The sequence below is a fragment of the Pogoniulus pusillus genome, chromosome 5, assembly GCF_015220805.1.
Source record: "Pogoniulus pusillus isolate bPogPus1 chromosome 5, bPogPus1.pri, whole genome shotgun sequence".
Classification (NCBI taxonomy): domain Eukaryota; kingdom Metazoa; phylum Chordata; class Aves; order Piciformes; family Lybiidae; genus Pogoniulus; species Pogoniulus pusillus.
In genome coordinates this window covers 28607166-28634692 of record NC_087268.1, presented here as the reverse complement: position 1 = coordinate 28634692, position 27527 = coordinate 28607166, and the positions used below count along the sequence as shown (strand labels likewise).

Here is a 27527-nt window from a genome sequence, read left to right as displayed (position 1 = left end):
AACCTCACCTATACGTTTGAAAATATGGGGGGGAGGGGGAAGCAAAGCAAAAAAAACCCAAACAAACAGAAAAGACGAGAAAAGAAAAACAAACAAAAACCACCACACAACAACATATTAGGTGTCTATGCAAGGCAGAATTACAAATCATTGAACACCTAGCAACCTCTTCTTGGTTCCTTACAAAAAGAGGGCAAAGAGGAAGCCACACACACAAGATCATAGAAACATATGCAGGCACTCCACTGAGAAAATGTTTAGGCAGTATTATCTATAGGATAGACTTGGTGAAACACACTCTGTGAAAGAACAAACTAAATGTGTTAGTGTTCATGTATTTTCATCCTCACTATCAATAAATCTTCCCTTTCACCTTGAAATTAAAACAGCCAGCTACTCAGGCTATGGTGAACACCATGAAATTTTATAAAGGAGACATTTATTCCAAGACTTAAAAAAAAAAAAGAAAAGCATTTGCAGCATTTGCTTGTATTGCTACTTCTTTTCACCTAGCTCAAACGTTCGATGGTCTGCAGAAATTACACTTCACTGAGAGTGTTAGTACATTTATGTATTGTATAAACAAAGAACAGTCCTTAGACATAAGAAGTTTAACCTTGATCTCACACAGCAGGACAAATCTCAGAATCATTGTGGATTGCTACATTTTCCTGCTAATCCCTTGAAACACTGCTACCTACTTTTCAAAGGATTTCACTTTAAACTGTCTATAAAACGCTGAAAATAAAACTGAACTGCTGACCTTCTGTTCCCCAATGGAAAAATCATATATTCACTCTTTAACTAGAAAAAGGAAGAGATGTTTGTTCAGTTCCAAAATGCATTTATTCCCAACCAAAGCTGTTTAACGACAAGAGTTCGTTCACTTCTAGATAACATTCGCTTCATAGTCTTAGGCAATTTATCAATTGGCTTTACAAAAAAACCCCAACACCCTATTCTATCTACCTCGCAACGGTAGGAAACTGTTTTAACATGCACATTTTTCAAACTTAAAAGTTTTAGTTTACAGAGCATTAAGTAAATTAAGGGTCCTGTTTGACTGTTCCTGTGAGCTTTCCAGCTTACTGTCATTTCAAATACTGAATAAAGTCTAAAGACTTCTGGATTATTATTTTTTTTCCACCTGGACCAGAATTTTTATTCAAGATAAAAATGTACTTTGTAGCAGCAGAAAATCAAATTAAGATATGTCTCAATTTAATTTCCCAGAAAAAGTTCCTCAGATTTTTAGCTGATTTTTGGGGTTAATAAACTGTCCTAGCTATGAGAAAAATGAGTTTCTCAGGCTAAAAGCTACTTTCTAGAAGCAAGCTCCTTGAACAGCAGAGGTGAAAAAAACAACCAGCCAACAACTGCTGAACACAAGATATTCTTAATTCTGTGCTTTATGCATGTAACCGAGAGGCAGCTTGAAAGATAGTGTCAGATTTCATTAAGAAACAGATAACGCCATTACATTTATTCTTGTACAAATCTGTACATCTTCCTGAAGAAGATTGTACAAGATAGTTACTCAGAAAGCTATCCTTTTAATTTCCTGGTAGAGTACCTACCATGTGAAGGCACAATTTAAATGAAATTAGATCTTTTATGAAATGCAAGTGAATGCTGCAGCTTCGCAAGACTCATAAGCCAGACTGACTACTGCGCTAATGCTAAACTGGTATCAGCCCAGGTAAGAAAGGGCCATTCCAGCCTTATCCTGAAGCTATCTGTTCCTCCATCTAACGGCTTCTTCACAGTCAAAAGAGGATTCCTCTGTTTTGGAAACACAGAGGGAGAAGCGCAGAGCAAACCTCTATTACTCACACTTTTCCAAATACAATAGATTTCAAAATAACCTGTCCTATAGCTCTCAAAAATGCTTTAAAGTCAGGACTGCATTTTTGGTCTGGGATGTCAGCAGCATTCTTTAATTTAAATGAAATTATTTTTTACACATCTTCCTCCAGTTCAAATGAGGTTCTCTTCCAAAAAAATGGTACTTGTTGAGTGCTCTGTCATACTATTTCAGTAGCAAACCATTGTCAACTCCTCAGTTGAAGAAGACTGATGCAAAACAAACACCATTCACTGAAGGGGGAGGAAGATGAAAGAGGATTTACTGAAACCCTTCTGCTAGACATGCTCCTGTAAGCACATTAGGAAGACTGTTCTTATTCTGAACTCTTACCTTGAAGTCCAAGTGTCTTACACAGATAATCTAAAAAGTTGTTCCACTACTATTTCCCCAATATGATTTTCCACGGCACCAGAATTCCTCCTCAAAAAGAAAAGCGTCTAAAAGCAAACTTTTACTGGATAAAGTCTAGGATTATCAGATTTCTTCCACAGAAGCAGTTATCCAAACTCAAAAATAACTGAACAGCAGTATCTACATTTCTATGAAAAAAATGTACCTTCAGTGGAGACCAGTACTGCCTGGTGACACCAGACTCACACCCTTCTTTATTCCTACTCTCAGCTCCAGTGCTTGAACAAAACTGAATCCTTCCAAAATCCTTTAAATCTCTTCCTACTGTTTTATCTTCTGCCAGAAATTTCTCCTCAGCTCAATTTTCTGAATAGAATCTTCCTACCATTAAGAAATTGTCCCAAAACATTTGGCCTTGGCTGCTACATTAAATCTCTTTCAGCCAGAAGTCTTATGTACTGTTACACTGATGACATGTTCTCTCCTTGCACATTTACAGGCACTTTTCTTCTTTTCTCCCACCAAATAAAATGCACTACCAAGTGTGAAAAGGTAAGATTAGCAACCACATTATTTCCAATCACGGAGAGAGACTGTGGAGATAAATACCTGTACTAGAAAGGTGATTAAATAAAGGAAAAAAAAAGATTCAAACCCACAGTTTGAAATTTGAAAGTTTAGCCAGAGAGTTCTATTTTCTTCTAGCTCAACCAATTTTTTTAGTTTATATTGCTAATGAGTTTCAATGCAGTAATTATGCTATCCTTGTTTTATACGTATTAGTAGCAGAGAACCACAAGAAAAAAATATTACTTGACATTTTCTTGTAGTATTCACAGTACTCACAGTCAAAATTCAACAACATGCCACAATCCTGCTTTAAGTAGTATTACAACAGAAGCAAACAGTTTCTTCATTATCTAAACCAGACATTGCTAAGAGAAGCAAGTCAATAGTTTTAATAAATCTGAAGCAGATGTCAATGAAAAAGGCTTTTTAAAAGAAAACTCACACACAAATACTGGAAGCTGTGGAGCAGTGCATGAAAGTAGCAGGAAGTCAGAATCCCTTGACCCATCAAAACAGGTATAGGAGTTCACAAATTACCTCAAGGTTTGGAATAGGAGAAGATGACAACTCCAGCACCCCCTCTCCTCCTGCACCTCAGTGAGAATTTAACTGAATATTCCCTTTTCTTCCCTGCATCACAGAACCTCTGAGTGTTTCAAGTGACTAATACCAAGCGTTTTTATATGTTCTTGTTTTTAAGCTTCTTGTTGAAAACTGAACTCTGAGGAACAGGTCCCAGAAGGAAGTGTAATTTGATGCCTTCTTCCTGCTGCTTTAGTATGCAATACATCTGGGTTCAAAAACTCACCTGTGAAATCAAACTTTAGTTCCACATAGATAAGCAGCACAGTATCACTGCATCAAATGTTGCCCCTGGGTTTGTTTCTCTCATTTTTAAGGATTCTCTAGAATTAGTTAGGGTGCTGGCTCAGGATGTGGAGATGCTCAGCAACCACTTACAGACGATAATCTTTAGTCTGGCCAGGGGCCTGCTTTGTGCCATCTCCTCCACTTTTCCTAAACCAGTCACAGAGCAGACTGCAGCAGCCTACTGATCATGCTGCCACCATCTTTTTTTTTTTTTCTCTGAAGAACACACAGCAGCAGCTGCTCCTCACATAACTGGACACAACCGCAGCACGCATTTTGGACACATGATCATATGTTACCAGTTACACATGAGAAGGCTTAGACAGCTCACAGGTCAAGACTTCCTGAAGTTTCAGTAAATTACTGCAGTCAGAAAGTATGTTCCAGCAGCCATGCATCCAAAAAATGCCTGAAGGGCAAGTCAGCAGCTGAGAATGCAAATTCCCATTATCCTTCCAACAGTAAATTCAGTTTCTATGGAGCACAACTGTCAAAGCCCTGCTTATGAGCTAGTTTGAAAGCTGGTTTTATAAGCATGCATAAATGCACATACACACAAGGTTTGCAGTTTTAGTCAAAACATTTAAGTAAACTCATGAAAGTCACGCTCTTTTCTACTGCGATAAATGCTTTAGCTTACCGAGCACCCTGACCTTCATCATCATAAAACCAGTACTCGCTCTAGCATTAATGGAACAGACCTTTCTAGATCCTGTGCAAATCCAGGACTGGCAGAGAATGACATTCAGTAATCTTCAGGGAGAACTAAGAAAGGAAAACTAATACCCTGACTGTTTAATCTTGAAAAACAAATTCGTAGATCAAATATAAAAGAAGTTTAATGCTCATGCAACAGCATTTTTGAGGTTGGTATGTGATAACTCGAGAACTAATGGTATGAGACAACCCAGCTTATCAGGGAATGTGTTAAGTGATGGACAAAGAGCTACTGATTTTCGTGCAAGATAGAGAATTAAAGATCAGCCTCTTGGGAAAATCTGCATCCCATATTACCTGACGATTCAGGGGAGGATCTCTCTGATATCATCTGTCAAAGCTTGCTTGCATGACAGGAAGATATTTAACTTGCATATAGAAACACACCTGTTAATATGTCTGTATTTCACATTGAAAGGAAAAAAAAAGGCAGTTAAAAAAATACAGGTGAATTTTAAAGGTCAGTAAGAAAAGTTGGAACAAGTGGTCACAAGTAAAGACATGCTAAAAACAAAATGCAAGAGCTCAAACTAGTGAGGAAAAAGCCAGAGTAGCAACAACAGTAGCGGGGGATCGCTGGGAGCACTATGCATACAGCTGCAAAAATCAAAAAGCAGGAGTAGAAAAGAGAGAGGAAAAGGAGTGACAGAGCAGGTAGAAAATAAGCTGCTCTATTATGGGCCACAACTAAGAGCAGCTGACAGACAACCACCTCCAAACTAAGGAGGGATAAGATGAGAGCTGCAGGGGATCCCTGAAACAAAAGGGCATGAAAACAGAACACAAAGGAAAGCTGGAATTAAACCCAGGAGATTGCAAGAAGCCTGTGATGTCTTAAAATTAGATTCTCAAACTTAAAACTAGAGAAAGAAAAACAGCCTGCAGAAGGTTTGTGTCTTTATGGGTAGTGTTCTATGCTTTGTGTTACTACTGGCTTAAAAAATAAACAGGACAAGCTCATTTTCTCAGTCCTCTCTGCTTAATACAATCCAAGCTTTGTTACTACACTGCAAACAGTAATTGTAATCCAAGATTAAATTATCCAAGTAATTAGAAACAGAATTCCACAGCAAATATACCATACTATTCTTTTAATATTTTTTGTTCTGTGAAATTCACCATTTCAGCAGTTATACTGAGTATGCCTGGGTAACACACAAAACCATTCACCAGGTACCAAAAGATGAACCGTGTATACTGCCTCTTGCTGTTCATTAAAATTCATTATTTCAGGAAGCCAAACTGTCTTTCAGTATCATAATACATTTGATGCAATACATACCACTTGAATACACCACTGAAAATATACATGTTTACAGGTTTAGGATTTGTACTACACACTAAATCCGACTAAACCCAACCAAATTCTACTACGGATTTGGATTTTACTACCCACTAAATCCAACAGGAATTGTGAATCATTTAAGTTCCTTCAAAGTCTCCATATCAGAAGAGCTGCCTTCCATCCATTATCAAATGCAGGAATAACCCTTCAACTGATTCTCTAAGTGACCTACAACAATGCTGTCAGTGTGCCTGCTTCTGCAAAGCACCAGCTCAAGCAGTCAGCCCTCAAGAGTTAAAACACAGGCACAACATCCATCAGACTTCTAACAGGACCTCCAAGAAGAGTTTGCAAGCAGGAGACAACAGCAGTTTCTTTATGGGGTAGTTAGATCTTGGAGTAATTCAGTGGCCTCAGCAGCTAATCTTCCTCCTTCAGGACGGTCTGGGATGGCTGATCTGCCCCTGCACCAATACAACCCTATCAACACTACACAATGCTTGCACAAGGACTGCTCCACATCCCTGCACGTCAAAAACCCCAAGATGATTTTTCCAACATACACTTCTATGTGTACCACTCACCTAAATCATGAATGCTATCAGCATCTAAAGCTACCTCACAGGGAGGGTTTCATAACTGCATAAACTATTTTGAAGGGCTTTTCAAGATCATGTTCTAAGCCACATCAGTTATCCCTCAGAAGTGCAGTGCATATTCACATATTCTAACTGAAAGTGGTGTAGCACAGGAATATGCTTACTTAGAAACCACAGAAACAGGTGCTCAGAAACAAGTTCTGCCAGTGGCATTCCTCTGAACACTGATCAAGTCATCAAGGTTGGTCAATGAGTGTTTTACACTCAATAGACAAATATACTTGGGCACGAGCTTAACCTTAGCTTACTCAGATATATCTATTTTATATATACAGCTTAGCTTCTCGCTATATTTCTGAGCAATATGCTACATTCTCTGCAGCAGGCAAAGCTTTCTTTTGGCTCAGAAAAACTGACATGCTAGATAAGAAGTAAAAGCCCACACTGACTATGAAACCACAAAACTACTTCTACCAGGGGAAAAACATGGTCAGTGTTTTATTTTTACTGAACTGAATTTTCTTGTATTGATTACAGCTGTAGAGTGTTCACTGATAAGGAATTTGAATGGACTGCAGTTAAAGTACATTGCAAAGGCCATTTGTCGGTCATAACAGGTACCATTGATATCTACAAACCTGAGTTGCACCTTAAGCTTATCAAGCTGGAAAAAGTTATAGACAAGCAATTCTTCCCAACCTTTTTGGATATTGTTCATAAATAAAAGTATTCCTGTACTTCCATGCAAAACCTCCTACAATTACTACAAAGAACAGAAAAAAAAAGTAGCAAAAAAAAAAAAAAAACTGAAAAAGAAACTACTAAAATCACAGAATTTAGGGAAGATCAATTTATTTGGCTGGTATACTTGTGGTCAATCCTTACTGTTTAAAATTACATGTTAGAAAGTAATGTACCACTGGCATAACATAATGGGCACTATTCTATTTTTTCTTTTAATACTAGATGTCTGTAAATATATTTAAGTAATGCTAAAGTTGCATCCAAAGTCTTAAAATTAACACTGGGATAACTGATGTAATTATAAGAAACTTTTTTTCTACAGGAAAGGAATGCAGACATCCACTCAGTGCATACTTCTCATTCTCTTAATTACTGTCAGAATAGAACACTCCCATTTGCGTTGTTATTGTACCTTACAGACTATGCTTTCCACCAACCGCAAAACTGCCAACCAAACTCTACAACACTGATAATTTTGCTTGAGCCTGTTGGCTTCTGATCTCACTCTCCCTCCTGTGCACAGAAGTATCCCTGAAGAACCAAATAGTACACTCTACTGTATGAAGTCTCAAAAAAAGGTACTATTAAATAACATTCTACAGAATATTTAATCTGAAATACAGAAAACAATTGCTCAAATCACACTAATATTGCAATCACTTTTCAAAACATCCTGTTGTGAAAGCACAAGGTATGATTTGTTTCTTTCAATCAAAGATTGTAAGTCAATGAGGTACAAGTTCAGAAGTACACAATACCACTGCACACAATATGATGTATAGCTTAAACCTTACTGCATAGTTTCAGATTTACAACTGAACGCTTTCAATGAATTGATGGAACACTGGGCTTCATCTGCACTTCACACTAATTTAATTGCAGAAATGACAGATTTTTACTCTGCTTGTTTGGGTTGTTTGTTTGTAAAGTGTGCTTTTTCGTACAGCCTTCTTAGTAGGAAAGAAAAAAAAAAAGCAAGAGAGAGACAGAAAAAAAACCATCCAGCTTGACCTGCTAAACAAAACGTTGAGTTGGCAGATCTTGACAAGCACATACTAATTACACTGTAGTTCTCACTCAGCAAAATCCTATAAGGGCACATTATTGTCCACAGTTCAGTGAAGTTTAAGAACATTTTGAGTGCAATTTGTGAGTATTTCCTCTTGTGCCAAGTGCATTCCCTTTTCAAAAGGCAAATGGTTTATTATGCTCTGGCTCAACAAAAGATTTCAAATGTAAGCTTTATTGATCCTACATCTATGCATTCATCTCCTTTTGGAAAAGGCATTAGAATGCTCCATGTTTTGCAGAATCAACATTTTTGCCAAGTGGAATACAGTCCTCCAGAAACATGCACACAAAGGATGGAAAAACACATAAAATATTAATACAGAAGTTAGATTTAATTTTGTTGCTGAAATTAAGTGTCATCTAATCAGATGCTGCAAGAACTGTGGGTACCCATAGTTTAATATAAGAAAGGAAAACAAACAGCAACAAAAAAAAAAGCCCAAGAAAACCCAAAACAAACCCAAAACAAACACCTTGTAACGCACATCGATTTAGATGTTCAAATAGTTCTTCCTCTCTTCCTTTCAGTGAGGTGCCTTTTTGAGGAGTATATAACACCTTCACCTGCTAGAAATACCTTCCCTTTGGGCATGTTCCCCTCTTTTAAAGAATAAAAACAAAAAAAAAAAAAATACAAGCTTAATTATGAGCAGAATCACTGCCTTTAGAATGATGTGTTTGTTTTGGGTTTGCATCAACAGCCCTTTCAAGAACATTTTGATTTTGTCACCTACATGACACATGAAAGAAGTGTGAAGAAAACTTACAGGAGATTCTGATCCAGCTTCTATTTTTATTGCGAAAGATTTTGTACTATTAATCTTTAAATGCAAATACAATATGTTCAAGGCTATACTTTGATCTGTTGGAGAGACTATATTTATAAGTTTAAATATAAATATATCAGTTAATTTGAAATAATGGTACAAAAGCAAATTGTAGCATCTCAGAGTTTCTAGCACAGTACACAGAATTTCCTTTTCAGTTTGAAGAAAACTGAATGATTCACAAAAACATATGCAGACATCATTCTACTTAAGATTGGATTCCATTTTTAATTCTAACTGGCTCACATGCACTTTATTAACCAAATTATGTCTAATTTCAACATCTGGTAACACTTCATTGAACAAGTATTTAACACAACTCACAACAAATCTTAAAGCACAGAAGGACTCCATACATTGGTTTCCATGTGAAATGTCAATAATTATGCTTCATAATTTCCTTCTGAAGAAGTTAACATTTTTGTTTTATGAACAAAAGTATTTGAGTATGACATAATATATCCACATGGTAAAGTAATGCATGGAACTAAGATTCACACTTTTCTGCCCCATACTGCATCCACTACAGTGCTGAAAGTTCATTCAGTGTTCTACTATTTTTTTCAGTACAGTTGTAATAAGGCTTCATTTTATTACAAGTTTATGTTAAATCTCTACAAAGCCACAGAGATCAACTACAGATATCAGAAAGAGAAAACAGGGTACATGAATTAATAGAAAAAAAAGATAGCCAGACTCTACCACAACATGAGTCCTATGGAAAATATTAGCTTCATTAAGGTACCTCAGGGTCTTCTAAGCCAGCATAGGATAATAGATATACACTGAATGTGTTCTGTTCTGCTCTCACATAAAAAAAACCCACAAATCTTTTTTCTTCTCAATACTTTATAAGCTATGCATTTTCAGAATTCAAAGAAAAATATTAAGCCTGCTCCACCACAAACTACAGACAGTTGTGAATCCTCTACACCTCCTTCACAGGACCACATCTGGTCTACAGGACCTTCAGGGCACAACATCCCAAGCTAAAGCAGTAAGACAAAACCAACACCACACACGCAACAAAAACAAAACAAAAACCAAAACAAACAACTTAAAAAACCGCCAAAACAACAACACTACCCCCCCACCCCCCAAAAAAAAAAAACAAACAAGCTACTATGCTACACAAAGCCCAAAACCAAGCAATGCACCTGGTTCACTTATCCTTAGTTACAAAAATAACCATTAAAACTTGAACCACTCACCTTTGGCACACTGGTAAAAGATACAGGCAGTGAAAGGCAGGTCTCTCCAACAAAGTTAAGCACACCACTATCTGAAATAACAAAGAACACATATTTTAGCTGCAACACTAACCTTGAAAGATCTTTAGCTAGGTAACAATTTTCATACTACCAAAATCTAAAAAGTTGTGGAAGAGCAGGCAGAATGTCTCTAACCAATCCACCTGTTCAGCATAAAAAAGACTCCATATTTAACTTTTCTCAATGAATACAAGGTCAGATCAATCATAGACAACCCAAACCATTTGGGAAAGAAAAACACCACAAACCCAGTCATCACAATACACAAAACAATCAGTCAAGGAATGACATTAAAAATTCAGTCCAGTTTTGGAAACATTACATTTTTTAAAGCACTATTATTTACCTTAATCTTTTCATTAGTCAGTTTAACTTACCTATACTGCCTCAGTAAAAGGAATCACTGTTACACAAGGAGAACAGATATATAGCCCCAAAAGCAGTCAGTAGTTTTGTGGGACATGACAATTTCTACCCAGGATGTACTCACACTTTGGATGTCTAATTCATATGGATTACTAATGTCTGTGATTTGGGGCTCTCTGACACAAGAAATAGTGGTCCAAGGAGACCAGCTTTGAAAGATGCTGTGAAGATGACTGGACATCTGGAGAACTCCTTTAATGGAAATTCAAATGCTCCACTGTGAGGGTGGCTAAGTATGGCAAGATGCTCTTTGAGAAGTAATGGACCTTCTTCCTAGAAGAGTCTCAAATTCTTCTATACACAGTCTCAGCTGCAGCTTTAGCCCTGCCAAGAGCTGGACAGCACATACTTTCAAAGGTCCTTTCCAGCCTCCACTGATCTGCTAAGTTTTTCTAGCCACAAAAAGAACCTTTCAGAAGAGACTTCAAAATATTTAAACACTTCTTTCTGTTTTTTAATGAACCTTCTAATTCCATAGGATGTCTGACAAATTCAAGCAGAGTAAAACCAACTCAAAGAGAAGTAAAAAATTCTGAGTGTCTTCCTGTGCTGCAGCCTCTAGCTCATAAGGATAATATATCACAACTCCTACTCAACCTGAGGCCATTCATGCACAAATGTTTCTGTTCTAAGTCTTCTCTAAACAGATCCTAACACTTGAAACGTTACAAAAGTACTCTGTGAAAAAAATTTAAGTAAACCCAGGAATGTATCCACCGATTCTGTGCATTACAAAGTGGGGCAGGAGGAAGTATTGACAAAGTATTGTAAATACCTTATGCAGATGCTTAAAAGATCTAGACTTCCATCCATTAGTAGGAAGTAGAGTAACATAACTACTAAAACTACAATTTGCCAACCATTTAAGCATAAACATATTGTTAGGGAGTAAAGTACAAGGAGAGACCCAGGCCCTCAGTTCCACAGCAGCAACAAAGGAAGCCAAAGCCAGAACATTGCTAACCTTCCCAAAAACACACAAAAAGGCAAAAAAACCCAAAGCACCAACACCAATCAAAACAACCGACCAACCGTGCAACAACAGAAAAAAAACACCCACCACACAGAGCAGTGCAAATTATGAGGAAGTGTTATCCAAAGAGAAGAGACTTCTAATCCAGTTCACAGCCTGTGACAGCATAGATCGGACAGAATTGAAAGGTGACTTCTCTGCTAGGGTGCTGGCTGCAATACCTGCTGCTCCATTACCCAACCTGGGTTTTGAGCTTTCTGCAGACACAGACCTCAGGCTATATCAATTTTCATACCCAGTTACACACCTGCAGTCTTGCTGAAAACTCCTTTATATTTGAAATTGTAGAAAGGTATCAAGTAAATGGCAAAGCTGCTTTAATGAATGAAACAACATTAAAACTCTGAGATGGGGCAGATCTATTTTTCTACTGGCTGAATGCTCTATAGCACATGCTTTTATCCTGTCAATAATGCAAAAACATTTTTAATGTTAAGAGGAAAAGGTGAAAGAATAAAAGTACCTTTAATTCTTATTAGAAGATTTTCTGAACAGTACCTTTCCCCTTCTTATCTCACAGTCTACTGCCCATTATGATCCACCACTGCAGCACTGTACCCAGCTTGAGTTTTTGTGTTCCTTAAAACCCCAACAAATCTATCAGTTATTGTTTCCACCTCCACAAATGTAGATTTTCATAATGAACTGTGTTTCAAAATGAGCTGAAAACTAGTACTGTTAAATCATCAATACATGGAAAACTGTGTATTTATTAGTCAACTGGAGAAGTAGTACAGTTAGGCAAATTAAGAGTCCAAATTCCATCTAAACACATAAGAATGAGTCATGTGTTTATCTCAACATAACAATGCTAACTTCCTTCTCTAAAAGAGAAGTTTTATTTTTGCAGCTTAATTAACATATAAGTAGCTCACAATGTTAACAGTGACAGTGCAAAGACTCAAAGAAAGAAGATGCATAAGAAAACCTTGCTCCTACCCACACTTAGATTGAAATAAAACTATTAACACACACAAGCGCAAGATGAAGACTGGTCTCTGCCTTCTCAAGATTCAATTCTGTTGCCCTGTGACCTCTTTTTCTGTTTTTCTCCTCATAAAACCTTCACCTTGCTACAGAAGAATCAAAGGAAGTTTTCTTCCTCAAAATACTGACGACTTTCCATCACACAGGTCCATGACCCAAAGCTCCAAAGCTTTGCCTGCAACATTGTGACTTGCAGAGTGACTCAAACTCAGGATAGAAACCTGCACCCCAAATAATTCACTTACACTTTAAATATGTTCCTTGAAACAATTTTTCAGTTACAGAAGTTCAAGATCTTTCTTTTCAAAGGTCAGTAAATGGAAACAATGGGTAGGGTGTGGGACCTACCTGACCCCAAGCAGAGGATTGGCACTGTAGGTGGGGTTTTCTGTTTCTGCTGTTTTGTCCTACCAGCCAGGACTCTAGACTGATGTATTTGGCAACAAAGCAAGGGTGGGGAATGAATGCTTACACTCTCAGAGCACAGAATTAGGTTAATCAGCCTTTAAAAGCCTTAGAGTACACATGGTAAACATTTACTGTCTACTCCAGGCAAACTGGCCCAAAATTAGAAAATTTGGGAAACTGATGCTTATTTTGAAACTTCTTTTGAAAAGCAGCAAGGCAAACAGACACAGAGCTGGGCAACTGCACCCCATGGTATCACCAGTGCCCATTACTTCTGTACCATCTAGCGTGATATCCATTTGTCAAATCACAACCCTAATATCAATACTACTGCAGTAATGTCAGCCCTGATGGATGCAAAATAGCACTGTTCCTTACCATTCAGGACTGCCTTCATACCCTACGCTTACCCTGAGGCCCAAAGCAGAGGAACAAAAGATGACAAGGAAAAGTGATGGTAGAGTATATGAACAACATACAAGAAAGACAAATATCCCTATATTTGAGCAGCAACCTCAGTCACTTGTCTTCTAGACCAAAGTCTTCCAAACACAAAGACTGTACAAGTCTCACAGGAAAAAACTTTCGAATAGTCTGAAATAAAAGTTTGACCTTGATGTTTGTAAACAAGCACCAGATGACAAGTAACAGTATGATCTTATATAATAAGCACCTCACATTTAACTGTGTAATCTTTAAAGATTACAAACCTAAGGATAGGTTAGTACCCTCATGATGATTATAAGTAACATCATAAGTTATTAACTGCCTTTCCTTTTACTGATAGCTCTAATGTGCCCCATTTTCTTTATCCCCATGGCTAAACTCCAGATTCTGCCTTACAAAACCTATTTCAATGACAATTCTCTCAGGCTCTCTTCCTAATACCCAACCACCTCCTATTTAAATTCTGTCATGAAATAGCTAAAATAATCTCTTTGATACTTAATATGTTAATACACAAGAATGACCTGACCATAAACCTGTGCCGCACCAAGTAGGAATTTTAAGTCCAATGGTAACACATTCAAGTGACTCTGATAACTGTGATAAAATTCAGCAATCGATGTATTGCTGGTGACCTTCTGGAGAACAAATGAAAAGCATCACATTATTACAAATTCTCCTGCAGAGAAGATCAAGCTGGCAATCTGCCACTTTATTACACCACCTAGCTCCACTCCAACATTAAATATTGCCTTCCTTTGTAATTGACTGAAATACACTGGAGAAATTGCAGGTAACCACTTTGGGCTATTAAAGTATTCCATTAAGACTTCTCCATTAGGCAGATATTTCAGATGAAATTACATCAAAATAGCCTATGCTCAAAATATTTTAACTATGCAGACAACTGGGCAAGCACAATCCAGTTCCACAGAGCAGACGGACCAGCCTAAGCACTCAAAAGCTCAATGCCTGAATTTGCTTAAAAGGAAATGAAACCAAGTAAGTTTATTCAAGTCTCCAGTATATACTCAGTATTTTAGCCTTCTACTCATATATGTCCCCACAAAACTCATTTCATATTACCTTATTCTAAAGCTGAAAAAAATGCAATGTTAAAATATGTCACTGTTCTTTAACTCTGATAAGGCATTCACTGAATACTACATTTTGAAATTAAATATGAAACAGGGAGAAAACAGAAAGCAAGACAGGATTAACATCATATTTAAGGTTTCTAAAATGCAGCAAATTGCAACGTTGTGTTACAAGGCACAAAACACTCTGAAAAATCGAAGAAAAAAAAACCTACAACCAAATCCTTTCATGCTATATACTTTACACAACTAAGCTTTCCTCTTCAGACTGTGGCTCCTTAATGGCACGGAAGAAGGTGAAATGGGGCGCACCAACAGGTTCACTGCATCACATGCAGAAATAACCGCCAGATCTTTCAAGCGCTGGAGAAGACTTAGGCCTGTACGCCAGCTAAGAAAATGAGTCTAGCTCTTCAAGTAAAGAAAAACTTCCATATATAAACTGTGCTTTTGTTTTGTTTTTAAACAGTCCACGTTTAGAGCTATTGCAAGAGGGACAGAAATAAGAGGAAAATACCTAGAGGAAGCATGCCATGGCTCACAGTTCAACAATGCGTAATCAAAGAGGCTGCACTGACCTATATCCTCCTGCAAATACACATCCCCTGCCAACTCCCAATCTACTTATGAAACACAAAACAGTTCATTGTCTAAGTAATATCAATGTTTAAAATAAATAATGTATTTGAAAAACTAACTTCCATTGCCAGCTTCCTCTGTAGTTGCAATCCAAAAGCATGCATGCCAGGCTGGAGAGCTGGGCAGAGAAACCTCGCAAAGGTGAACAAAAGCAAGTGTAGAGTCCTGCAGCTGGGGAGGAATAATGATATGCATCAGATGAAAGGTTGACCTGATGGAAAGCAGCTCTGCTGAAAAAGACCTAGGAATTCGAGTGGAGAAGAAGTTTACTATGAGCTAGCAACATGCCCTCCTGGTCAAGATGGCCAATGACATCTTGGAATGAATTAAGAATTTGGCTAGCAGGTTCAAGGAGGTTTTCCTTCTCCTCTGCTCTGATGAGGCTACATCTGGAGTAACATGTCCAATTCTGGGCTTCCCAGTTCAAGACATACAAGGAACTACTGGAGAGAGTCCAAGATGGGAGCTACAAAGATGATTAAAGGAATAGAACATCTCTCTTATGAGGCAAGACTGAGAGACATGGGACTGTTTAGCCTGGAGTGGAGAGGGGGTCTGATGAATGTTTACAAACACCTTAAGGGTGGATGTCAAGAAGATGGGGCTATTCTCTTTTCAGCTGTGCCCTTCAATAGGACAATGGGCACAAAGTAGAAGGCATCAGGTTTCATTTTAACATAAGAAAAAAATTATCTTTGAGGATGCTAGAGCACTGGCTGCTCAGAGACCTTACAGAGTATTGTTCTCTGGAGACATGACACTTTCCCGTGCAACCTTATGTAGGCAAACCTGCTTTAGCAGGAGGATGTTGGACCAGATGATCTCTGGAGGTCCCTTCCAACTCCTACCATTCTGTGATATGACTAGCATCTTTTAAAACTGGAAAGAAATTAGGAGGGTTATATCTGCCAGTGACTGCATCTGCTAAGAACTCTGCAATAAATATTGTGCAGATTCACATTACTTTATCAAGAGGATTTACATGCTTCCTATATTCTCTCAAAAGTTTCCTTCAAAAGTCTGAGCTATTAAAAACTCTAGTACCAAATTACTACCTAAACTCTGTAATATGCAATTTTTAAAATTCCTGTCTTAAGTGGGATTTTCCATCTTGATGCTTATTGATACTGACCTAATTAAAATTTGAATATGCGGTGCTGTAAACTTTCAGGGCAGTCCTTGCATGAGAGGAAAACCAAAACTAACAATCAAACAGAAAACCGACATGAGAAATACACAAACTAGAGTGGAGAAATGGCAAACGAGAGGCTAGGAAGCCATGCCACTCATAACAAGGCTACAAACTCTGACAGAGCAATTCAACATTGCAGTCTCAAAAAAAAGACCAACAAAAATCCCCCACACCTGTGTTTTGGACTGGAAAAAATCAAGCATCAAAAATATATGCAGGCTGTGTCCAGCCACTCTCTGCAAGCTGAAGGAGGCTGACCATGCCACGAAAATAGCCAAGGTTTTGTTTCAGCATTCATACTCAAGAGCCAACTGTGAAAATAAAAGTATTCAAACAACATTTTAACTAAGTTTCTAATTTTTTAATTTCTACTTACAGTAAGGAATAGCAACTCATCATCTTTCTAGTTTTCCTTATTTTAGGGTTTACAAGCCAGCAATCTAAGTGCATGTATACACATCTCCAAAGCTCACACAGGAGAAGTAACAACAGTCCTGATTTCTGCTTAGGACAGCTCTAAGGATCTCAAAAAGCCTTACAAATGTATGCTGGAAGACCTGAATTACCAATTATAATTGCATCTAAATAAGCAGGAAGCAAGGCTGCTCTTTAACTTGCCTCTCAGAATCTTTAGGGAAAGGAAATGACTGGATTTCCTAGGTAGTGCTTTCTTGTGTTTGGTTTCAACACAAGATGATTATTTTGTTTTCCTTAATAGGCTACCTTATCATCAAAATTACGGGTTTTATTTTTAGAAACATCTTAGCATTTATAGTTAAATAACTGTATTCAGCATTTTAGAAATTAGTAGTTTGTACACATAGTTTAATAATTCACCACATTGGAACTTCAGCCTTTCTCTGATAATTTGTGGAAACTGCGCCTTTCCATTAAGTAAAATGAGTTCCAAATCTTTGAGTATTTGAATGGTTAACAATTCATCAGTCCACGCAGCTCCTTCAGAAATCTGTTTTTAACTACTGCACCTTTGCCATTAAATGTTTTATACGAATATATACATGAACTACTGAATCATACTGGTTTTTTTCCAAACCTTTTCTACTAGAGTTAGAACTCAATTCAATACCTGTGGATTTCAGGTCTGTGGAAGACTACTATAAGCAGCATATTAATATAGTCTTTACAGTAATCTAGCAATCTGCACATGTAAATTTTGGAAAATGCACACCTTCACAGGGAAAAGTGATTCACAGATGCCTTTTGGAGAAGTGAAAACCACAAATTTCAATGAATTAGCTACCACAGGAGGATGCAATGCTAACTCACTATCACGGAAAAACTAGATATAGATGCTTGATTAGCACTCTTGGCTAGAGAGACTAATGTTTAAAATAAGCATATGAATCTCACATCTGAGCTGTTAGAGAAATTTTGCTTTGGGGTGAGATTGTACAGAAAATGGAGCTACATAGAAACTACATATCAACATGGAAAAGTAAGGCAGACGAAGCCCGCTGGCAATTCAAAGTTAAAGGCTTACTGCAATCTTTATTAGAGCTCCTGTTCTGGTAAATTATTCATTCATTCTTAGTCCAAAGAAAATCCTTCCTATATGTACATTCTATATAACACTGTCTGAATTTGAAATAATAGTGCCACTACTGTCTTTGTGCTACAACACATGGATAAAGAGATGTTAAAGCAGATCATGATTAGAGGTTGGTCTGGGCACTCCTCACCTGCTTTAAAGCTGTCATCACCAACACCTGAAGCAATCACTCCCTAGTCTGTATCCTGTTAGCTCAGAGTGTTTGAATTTTACCCTTCCTTCAGGTGCACAGCCAAGGAGTACACAAGAATGCTGAAGGCATTACTACTTAAAGAGAATATCATATCTATTCTGAAGAGTATGCATGTTATGCCCTATTCTGTCAAGGAAAACTGCATCTGAAATACTGTCTGCATAAACAAGAGTCCTTTCAGACTGAAGGGATGACAGAGAGAAGTCCAGGTATCTCGGCCCTCAGGTGAAGAAATTTCTGGTTTCAGCTGAGGGAGCAAGTAGAATAAATCTCTCTCAACGACCACCAGCAGAAAGAGTAGAATTATTTTACTTAAACTCAGTACTTGAAGGTTGAAAAGCACATGGCTGCAGAACTCATATAAACAGCTGCTAAACTGGTAAACTGAATCCATCAGAAAAATTTGGAAGGGAGAGAACAGGGAGAGAAAAGTAAAACCAAAGACCACAACATAAAATCCCTTACTGAAACAGCAATATGCTTAAATAGTACCTGGTGTCAGAATTCAGAAACATACAGAAAAAAGTATTTCTTCCCTGGGAGGAGGAAAATATTTTTGTATCAATATTTTTATCAAAGGCTAGGAAAAATTGGTATTCCAAATTCAAAGTTTTTCTGACTCTCCTCTGATTACTCAACTAACAAAACCACAAAAATTCCTGCAGTTCAAGTGCAAAACTACCCTAAGTAGGGGTTCTCAGGTAAAAGCCAGTGGTAAGCAGAAGCCAACACCTGGAACTTAGAAATGACTTTGTTTCCTACAGGAATTGGTAGGTGATACATGCCAGTCAGTGACATGTGCTACCGTGACAGTCCTCTTAGGACACGATAGAACGGCAGTACCCAAAGCCAGCACCTTCAAAGTGCACTTCAAAACAAAACCACATGGTTGCTCAGATCCACAAAAAGGAACCAGTGCTGAAGGTGCTATGATCACTACTTCCCAAGAACACAAGAGTCTCCAAAACACCAGCTTTATCTTCCATGCTAATCATCCAGAAACTGCTGAAGCAATTTTGCCAAAACTACCCCAGAAACTCTGCTTTAAGTTGACACCAAGAAGAGAAACATTAACACAGCTGTGGTCCCACTAGAGCATACAGCAGCCTTAGCTGCAGGCGCTGCTATTATTGCTGTTAGAAAGATAACTAGATATTCCAAAAAATCTCATAATACCCAAATAAAATTTGGCAATAGCCTACCTTCTGAGGTTTTCAGCACTGATTTTCTCCCTTTCATGTCTCGTACACATTTGATGGTGCCTTATTCTACTCATTTTAATCACATCAATTCAGTGGCAGACTACAAATGAAAATGCAATAGAAACATTGCAGGCCCTGTAACAATAGTCAAAACAAAGATTTCCTATGGCAGCTGTCAAATTAATGACACCTCCAAAGCTATCTAAATACAGTATCTGGGCAGAAATCCAATTATGTCAATTCTGTCTGAATACCCCAAAAGAGAGTCCTACTGGGGTTAGAAGTGGAAATAATTTTAAGAGCAGATTAGCTACATAAGCAGCTCCACACTTGAAACCAGAACAAGGGAACAAAAACCTAAAGGCATGACATTTATCTGGACACAAGGGAGAGGGGAAAAAGAACTGTTAGACATCTGGCAAAAGGTCAAAGCCAATTACCTTGTCCAAATTTGCCCCCCAAGATAATAGCTTCCAGGTTCACTTCTTCGACAAAAGATGTATTGACTTCAGTAATTAAAAAGATTTCTGCTTACCTCTACATCCTCTATGACCACTTCAGCTTTTTCCAAAACTTCTTTTCCCCAGCAAGGTATTAACAGCAGTAGAATATGCCAAATTCCCAGAAGCACAATATAAATTATCTAAAACCCATGAAAAAGAAAATACTCTCCCTCACTTGGTATTCAGTGCTTTCAATTCCAGAGTATGATTTCCTGCTGCTTTTCTTAAAACATTTTAACCACTGATTTCCCTTCTGCATTGCAAGTGTCTGCGTTGCTATTTAATTGTGTACCAAATTCAGTTTGCTGAACCTTGCCACAGGATTGTGTTTATTTGTGGTTTTAAAACAGACAATGAGCAAGGGGGTTAGAGAGGAAATAGCCTTTTAATTCAATAGAGGAAAATGCACAATTTTTTTTTTTTTTTTTGTAGGCATATTAAAATAAGTGCATAAATTTATCTGCTTTTCAAAAGAAATTATTCAGGAGACTGCTACGAAACTAAAGCAAAAAAAAACTGCAGGGGTCAAATAACTGAAGAAAGTTATATTGGTAACTACACTAACTAGAAAACTCTAGAAACCTTTATCTCTAATAGGAATAGATAAACAAACCTTTAACTATAAGTGAACAACGATGAAAACATAGCAGATTGATTTAGACAAAGTTTCTATCCCTGACCTGTCCATATACAGGAGATAACACTTTCAAATGTAAGGATATAACTCACTGCATGTACATTGTGAGTGCCTCTGCTATTAACACAGTATCAATTTCAGGAGAAAGTAGAGCATTCATTATGAATGGGCCTATATTTAGGACTGCACATTCTGGGCTGTGGTACTGACATCAAGACTCACACAAGTAGAGATGGGCATTTTTCCACTGTTGTTGTTGGGTTGTTTGGGTTTTGGCAGGATTTTTTTTTTCCACAGCAGAGTTATTAGGAATATTCAAAATAGTCTGAGAAATTAAAAGCCTTTTGGTCAAAATCTGGTAAGTTCTAGAGTGTATAGATAATTAAAAAATAAATTCAAAGACAATGTGCAATATACAAATATAAGGTTGTGTTCCAGAACTTGAGACAGTCTTTAACTCAAAGCAGTACCACTGAAGGCCAGCTACCATCTTCATCTGATCAAGCCATTTATCTCAAAATCATTTTGAGAGGCATACACAGAGATCCCTTTGCAAGCCAGTAATTTTGAATAGTATCAGTACATGCAAATCAATAACATACTACATCTTCTGTTAAAACGTAACTTGGAATATTACACATAATAATTTAAACTAAACTTGTTAATAGTTTACTGTGAATAATTTGTTACAATGAAAAAATACTATTAAAAATAGGTTCCAATTGAACCACACAGTCAATAAGTGTCTAAGAAACATTTTGGCAAAGCCAAGCACAAAACTCTTCAGATTCCATTGTTTATTTATTTATTTTAAGGACATATACAAGGAATCCATTTGTTGCCAGTTCCTTATTACAAGAGATTTAATTTCTTGCATTTGCTCTCTGGAATACACTGAGCACAGTACCATGAATCCTCCTTTGTGTCACACAGGCACTGCAAATCCAATTACTACTCTATTAGGTCTCATTTAAATCCCATACGGTGTGACAATAAACTGAAGGAAATGAGCATCAGCACATTTTTCAACCATCTTTACAATATGACATAGATGGCAATCACAGCTCAGTAAGATTTCATTTACAAGAAAGGTAGCTCCAACTTTTCTCTTTCCCTGCCAGGCATTTCAGGGAGACTTGGGTAACACCACCTGCTCTCACCTTGAAGGAGCCAGTTTGCTATCATTATTCCATGCTTCTCAAATGCCTGAATCTTCTGCTTGTGGTACAACGTTTGTTAAGCTGTTCAATGCTTAAAACACCTGTGGACCCTACCAATCACCAATTAGTGAATGCAACATCTACTCCAAAAGTATCATGGCCTCCTTATTTTTATAAAATCTTCTGGGTCCTTTGACACAGAGTAACATCAGGTTGGGAAGCAGGGAGGGTACCAATCTGAAAGGTACTGAACAGATGCTGGTCCTTATCCTATCTGGATACTAAAAAAAAAAAAATCCTATCACTGCTAAATATTGCAAAGTAAATTTGCACAGCTTTGAGAAGCGCTGAATACACCAGCACTTGAGTTAATTCATGGATATATTATAATCACTTGCCCCTCTACCAAATCAGTGTTTCCCAAGAATGTCTCACTACCCAGCAACTACTGCTTACGCATGTCCAGGACTATCCTTTCTTTTGGTAATGTGAAGGCCAAAAAAAAAGAAAAAGAAAAAACAACAAACAAAACCCTCCTCATTTGTAGTAAGTAATCACCACAGTCAAAGCTCTCTCAGAAAGACAGTAAGAGCTTTGTTGAATACCTGTTTCTTAATAGATGATCTGACTAAATCATCTTCCTTACACAGGCTAGAAATCAAAATGTCATGCTGACATTTAAGCATGATCTGTTGTTAAAAAACAAAAGCCAGGAAAACATATGCTGTCCACTTTCAAATATACTCCCCAGACACTTAGTTGCTAGTACAGGAAGGTTCAAAATTTCAGAAAGACTTAAGCTTTTACGTCATTCCATAAGACAATTTCAGTTATAATTTTATTAACTTTTTCCCTTCATATGCATACCACCAGTAGTCAGTAAAACCATGAGAAACAAGTAAAATCCAGCTTGAGGAAGAGATAATGCTCATCAGGGAGAAAAGGAAGGTAGTTAAACCATTTCAAGATTTGTGTTCCAATTCTGCAATTAGAATAGGATAATCTGAGCTTTCTCTGTGCAGAGGAAATTATAAAGACAGTAATGTAATTGATTTTTCCCCATTTTGATAGAAAAGAAATACAAAAAGGCAGTGGCATTTTTTCTCATGCATATTACTCAAACACATGATCTTTTCTAATGTATTTCCGTGGCAGTTTCTGCATGTTTTCCAGAAAAGACTGGATGAGGCACTTAGTGCCATGGTCTAGTTGACTGGATAGGGCTGGGTGACAGGCTGGACTGGATGATCTTGGAGGTCTCTTCCAACCTGGTTGATTCTATGATTCTATGCCTTCCACTTTACCTGTTTTTCTCCAATCTGTGCCCTTCCCATTTATCTTCAACTTGTATCTAAAATTATGATCAGGCCACATTAGGGAACAACAAAAAGCAGACCACAGACCCTGAATTAACTTTGCCTTCAACTTTGAGCAGTGTAACAGATCCTAAGGAATATAGCCTTTGCCAACGAAAACATGAAGATGCCAGTTTTGCCTGAAAATGAAGCTAAATGTACAATCTTTTAGCATAAAGAACTGAAATCACTACATTCTATAATTAAATATTTTTTTTTAAATCTAGTTTATTTTCAAAGGAGGTAGAACAATTCCCCCTCCTTTCTATAGGATTTCAATAATATTTGCTTTCATTGTATTTTACCTTTCCTTTCAGTAAGCTATGTTGGTAAATACATATCTAATACAAGACCTTATCTTCCAGGGAAATTGATCTCAAGCTGCAGGAGAGCACAAACATTCCACACACTTCAGAACACAAAGCCTACTGCCACCAAACTTGAGTGAGTAAGTGTCTCGGAAACCCACTGTCATTTGCCACAGCATATACTTTGTTTTTCTGTGCAAAATCTGTGATACCACTGATTTAGTTGGAAGTGTGCCATAACTGATGGCACTAGTGCTTTCTTCTTCACAAACACAAAGTAGCAGTTTCCAGTAAAAAAAATAGAGCCTAAATACAGACTATGAACATAATGAGTGCTTAAATTATATCTACTGTATTTTTAGAAGCACTAGGTACCTTAAGAAAGCAGTAAAACAAGCTTCAAGTTCTTAGTACATGTGACATGTGGTAGTAAAAATAGGGAGAAAAAAAAAATATTCAGTCCAGAAACAGACATCCTGTGTGAACAGGATTCAAAATTCTGGTGATGGTCCAATAGTCAGAATTAAACATCCCGCAGTGAAGCAATACCAAGGATAATTCACACACTACTGGGTTTGCTCCCTTATGTGGTATACTGTTAATTCACTCCTCTGCAAAAGGGGAAAAAAAAAACCCAACCAAACAAACACCAAACCCACCCAAAACTATTCTCACCTTATATTTTACTAACTGTACCTGTGCAGTGTACTTAAGTTCAGCTACTGTTACCTTACTCTTCCTTCTGATGAGGGGCACGAAGAAGGGTCAATGTTTAGCATTTACAAATACACATGGAACAAAGTAACTCAGGCCTACTTATTTTTACTACAGACAGATTATTATCTCTACTTTTTGAGATTTAAAAGAAACAGAGGACAGGAAAAAAAACACCAGCCAACACAACCCTCCAGAGTGCATACCTGCCAAAATTCTCTAACATGGGCTTCTGTGTCTATAACTAATGAGTACAGAAGTTTTGAAGAAGACAGTACTTAGCTTAAATTATAACATTACACATTTTGTATAACTGATGTTTCAGAAGCTAGGTAGCTTCACCACAGAAACATGACTCTTCTGCACAGTACAACCTGACAGGAGCTTCAAATGAGCACAGTGGGTCTAAGGACCAAGCTCAAAGCTGTCACAGAGCAAAAACACCTCTTATTTGAATAAAGCTTGACATTCCTGAAGGATCACCTTAAAGCAGGGCTGTATGATTTCTTTTTCAGTCTCTTAATATACCCACAGGCAAAATATTTCTCTTTCCCATTAATGCTCTCCCTAGAACAGAGAGTCAGAAGGACTGCTCCTTGATAAGGAGATACACTTGCAAGCAGAAGAATAGGTATTCTAACAAACATCAGCTTTAGGAAGTCCTTGGCATGTGTTACTCAGTCAAATTCATACTGTCAAATTAAAGAATGAACCATCAAACTAATAAATACATGTCCGCGAACTCTGAACAAATCTTGTACATCTTTATAAAAGCTTTACAGAAAAACAAAGCACAGGACTTCTGTAGTTCTCAGCAGGGCAGGATTTCCCCACAACTCTCAAGACTGACTCAGACTAATAACTACCAAATGTTGCGAAACAGTTTTTTTACAAAAACAAACAAACAACCCACCCTGAAATAAAATCCAGCCCAAAAAAACCAAAACGAACACAAACAAAAACAACTCAAAACAAAAAAGTCACACACATCTATGATTTCAAAGAAAATGTGCAGAACTAAAAGTATGTGTAAATTGATGGCCTCAGGGCAGCACAAGTTCTGCTTCAGATTTACAGGGCTTCTCCAAATAGTACTGACTTATAAACTAAAGCACAAGTCTAAGTGAGTTCCTAGACCAGGCTATCACATATTCAACACTGCATTATCTAGATTAAAGCCTGGATGGGTATGAAATCACAACTTAACTGCAGACAGATCTGCCCAGTTGCTCCTCACTAGTGTCTTCAAAAGCAATTTTGATAGCAGATATAATCTTTTAGTAAGAGGTTGTTAAAGACTCCACACCTTGTGCACAATAGGGAATGAGAGGCTGCTGTGGTAACGCGCATGAGAAAGCCAAGCAGTGTAAAAGTAAAAGACAAAACAGGACAAGAGCAGCTCGAAAGTTAAGAGGAACAACACCGAATGAGATGCTGTGATTTTACACAATTAGCAACTCCTTGCACAGACAGGGAACAAAAAATACACATGGAAGAGTTATGAACAGTTTAGTTTTCTTCACTAAGCATTCAGAACAATTGGATGGAAAATAAGGGTTGGCTGCTAATAGCCTAGGTACAAGCATCCTTTTTGATACACCAAAACTTCAGAGATAATAAATTATGTAAAATGAAAAGGTTCAGCATAGAAGGATTCTTTCAACATCTGTGTTCATTCTGCGATTTTTCAAAGTTTGTTTCCAGAGTTTCTTTTAAAATGTGAACATATCCCACATTTCTAGAGGAAGTGGGAGAAGAGGTTTTTAGATGAAGATATGAGAGGCCTCAAGGACCCACAATCTACTAATACTCCTCTTCAAGTATTTCAAAAACAGTTTCTCAAGAGATAGAACTTTGAGAAACATACTGCCATTATACAGAACACTGAACTTAAAACATGTTTTGTGTGCAAAACAGGTGGATAAAAGCTCTGAACTGTCTTTCACTTTATTCCAAACAAAAGACCCATAAGTTAATTTCAGTAAATTCTTGATCACAAGCTTAATGGTACATACGGTGCTACACAACTTCAAGAGCAAACAATATCATCTTATTGTTGTTCCTCTTTATATTCCAGAAGTCTTTAAGTGGATTGCATACATGAACTGAGATTTTTATTATTAAAGCAACTTTGTTTAAATTCTGCAAAGAAATCCTTCTCAAAAGATCACTTGCAGGAGGATTTCATACACACACCCCTCCCACCCCCAAAAAAGGCCATTCAGGGAGAAAGAAGGGATATAGCCTTCGCTTCCTTGAAATCTACCTGATTTTTCATTAACCTGTTGTTCCACACACAAGACCATGCTCTTGGCAATGGGAATGCCCCCACTTGTGTTCAGTCATGCTCCTGACCACTACCTCTAACTGAGGATCAATACTCTGTGACCCAGTGTAGGAACACACACACAGATTTCAAACACAGTTTCTGAGCCTCTTTCTCTCTACAGCCACCACAAACCAAGAAACTTCCTGCTTCTTGACTCTCACAAGAAAATATATCCACATCGAACTGATTTATTAATTAACCTAGGCCTAATGAATTGGTATGTTCCAGGAGGAAGTAGAATGCTTTTCCATGGCCTTTCCAGAAGGCTGTGTGACTAGAACTTCATGATACTTGGTAATTATAAACACATGTTAAGCTGCTGCTTTACATCACTGAATACCATCCCTTTGCAGTCACATTTTTATTGCAAATGGAGTGCATAACACACGCTTTCATTCAAGGTCAGAAGCAGCAATTAACTGGCACACAGCAAGTTGAACTGAACCACAGAGGTGATCTAAAATGGAGGATACTCACGATCTTATCAAAAGCCATGGGGTTTCACACAAATTGAAGCAGTTATGAACAATTACTATATCAAGGTACCACACTTTTAATAAGAAAAATTTGGGGAAAGGATTTAGTACAGCAGCAAGATTTCCCTCGTGAAATCTCTCTTACTGCTACAGGAAGACCAAATTAATTTCAATAAATTCTACCAGTTAAGCATCTACTGTGGCAATACATTAATCATTCAAATTATCTATCTGAATTAAGGGCCTCTCCCCACCTTCTACATAAAGAAAATTTCAAAATTCATTATCGGATTCTGAAGAAACTCCATGCAAGTTTACATGAAAACAACTAATCTTCATAAGCAAATACCTCATTACTCCTTTGCAAGGTGATGTTTTGTGTCTAATCAAAACCTGACACAAATTCCCCAAATAACTTTCCCACAATTAAAAAGTGTTTTTTTTTTCCCTTGGAGTCTCCAGGATTAAAAAATAACCCTGGTACAAATACCTCCAGTAATGCTTTCTCGGCTCTTGCTAATCAACAGGAGCTTAAGAAATCTACTCATGAAGTATAATCAATACAGACTCTTTTAAGAAGACACAGCATATATAAAAACAACAGCTCAACAATAGGTAAGAATTAAGTTCAGACACTAAAGCTTGAGAGAGAGGTTTAGGTACAAAAACAGTTGGAAAT

The 27527-nt window shown here is 37.4% G+C and overlaps 1 protein-coding gene across 2 annotated transcripts in view; it reads right to left on the bottom strand.

Annotated features, from left to right (window-relative positions):
• NCK2 (NCK adaptor protein 2) overlaps nt 1–27527 on the bottom strand; it is an 87819-nt gene that overhangs the window by 45312 nt on the left and 14980 nt on the right. For both annotated transcript variants that reach the window (XM_064143632.1, XM_064143633.1), the window contains exon 2: nt 10113–10183. The gene's annotated coding sequence lies outside the window, so the exon portion shown is untranslated. The remainder of the gene's footprint in view (nt 1–10112; nt 10184–27527) is intronic.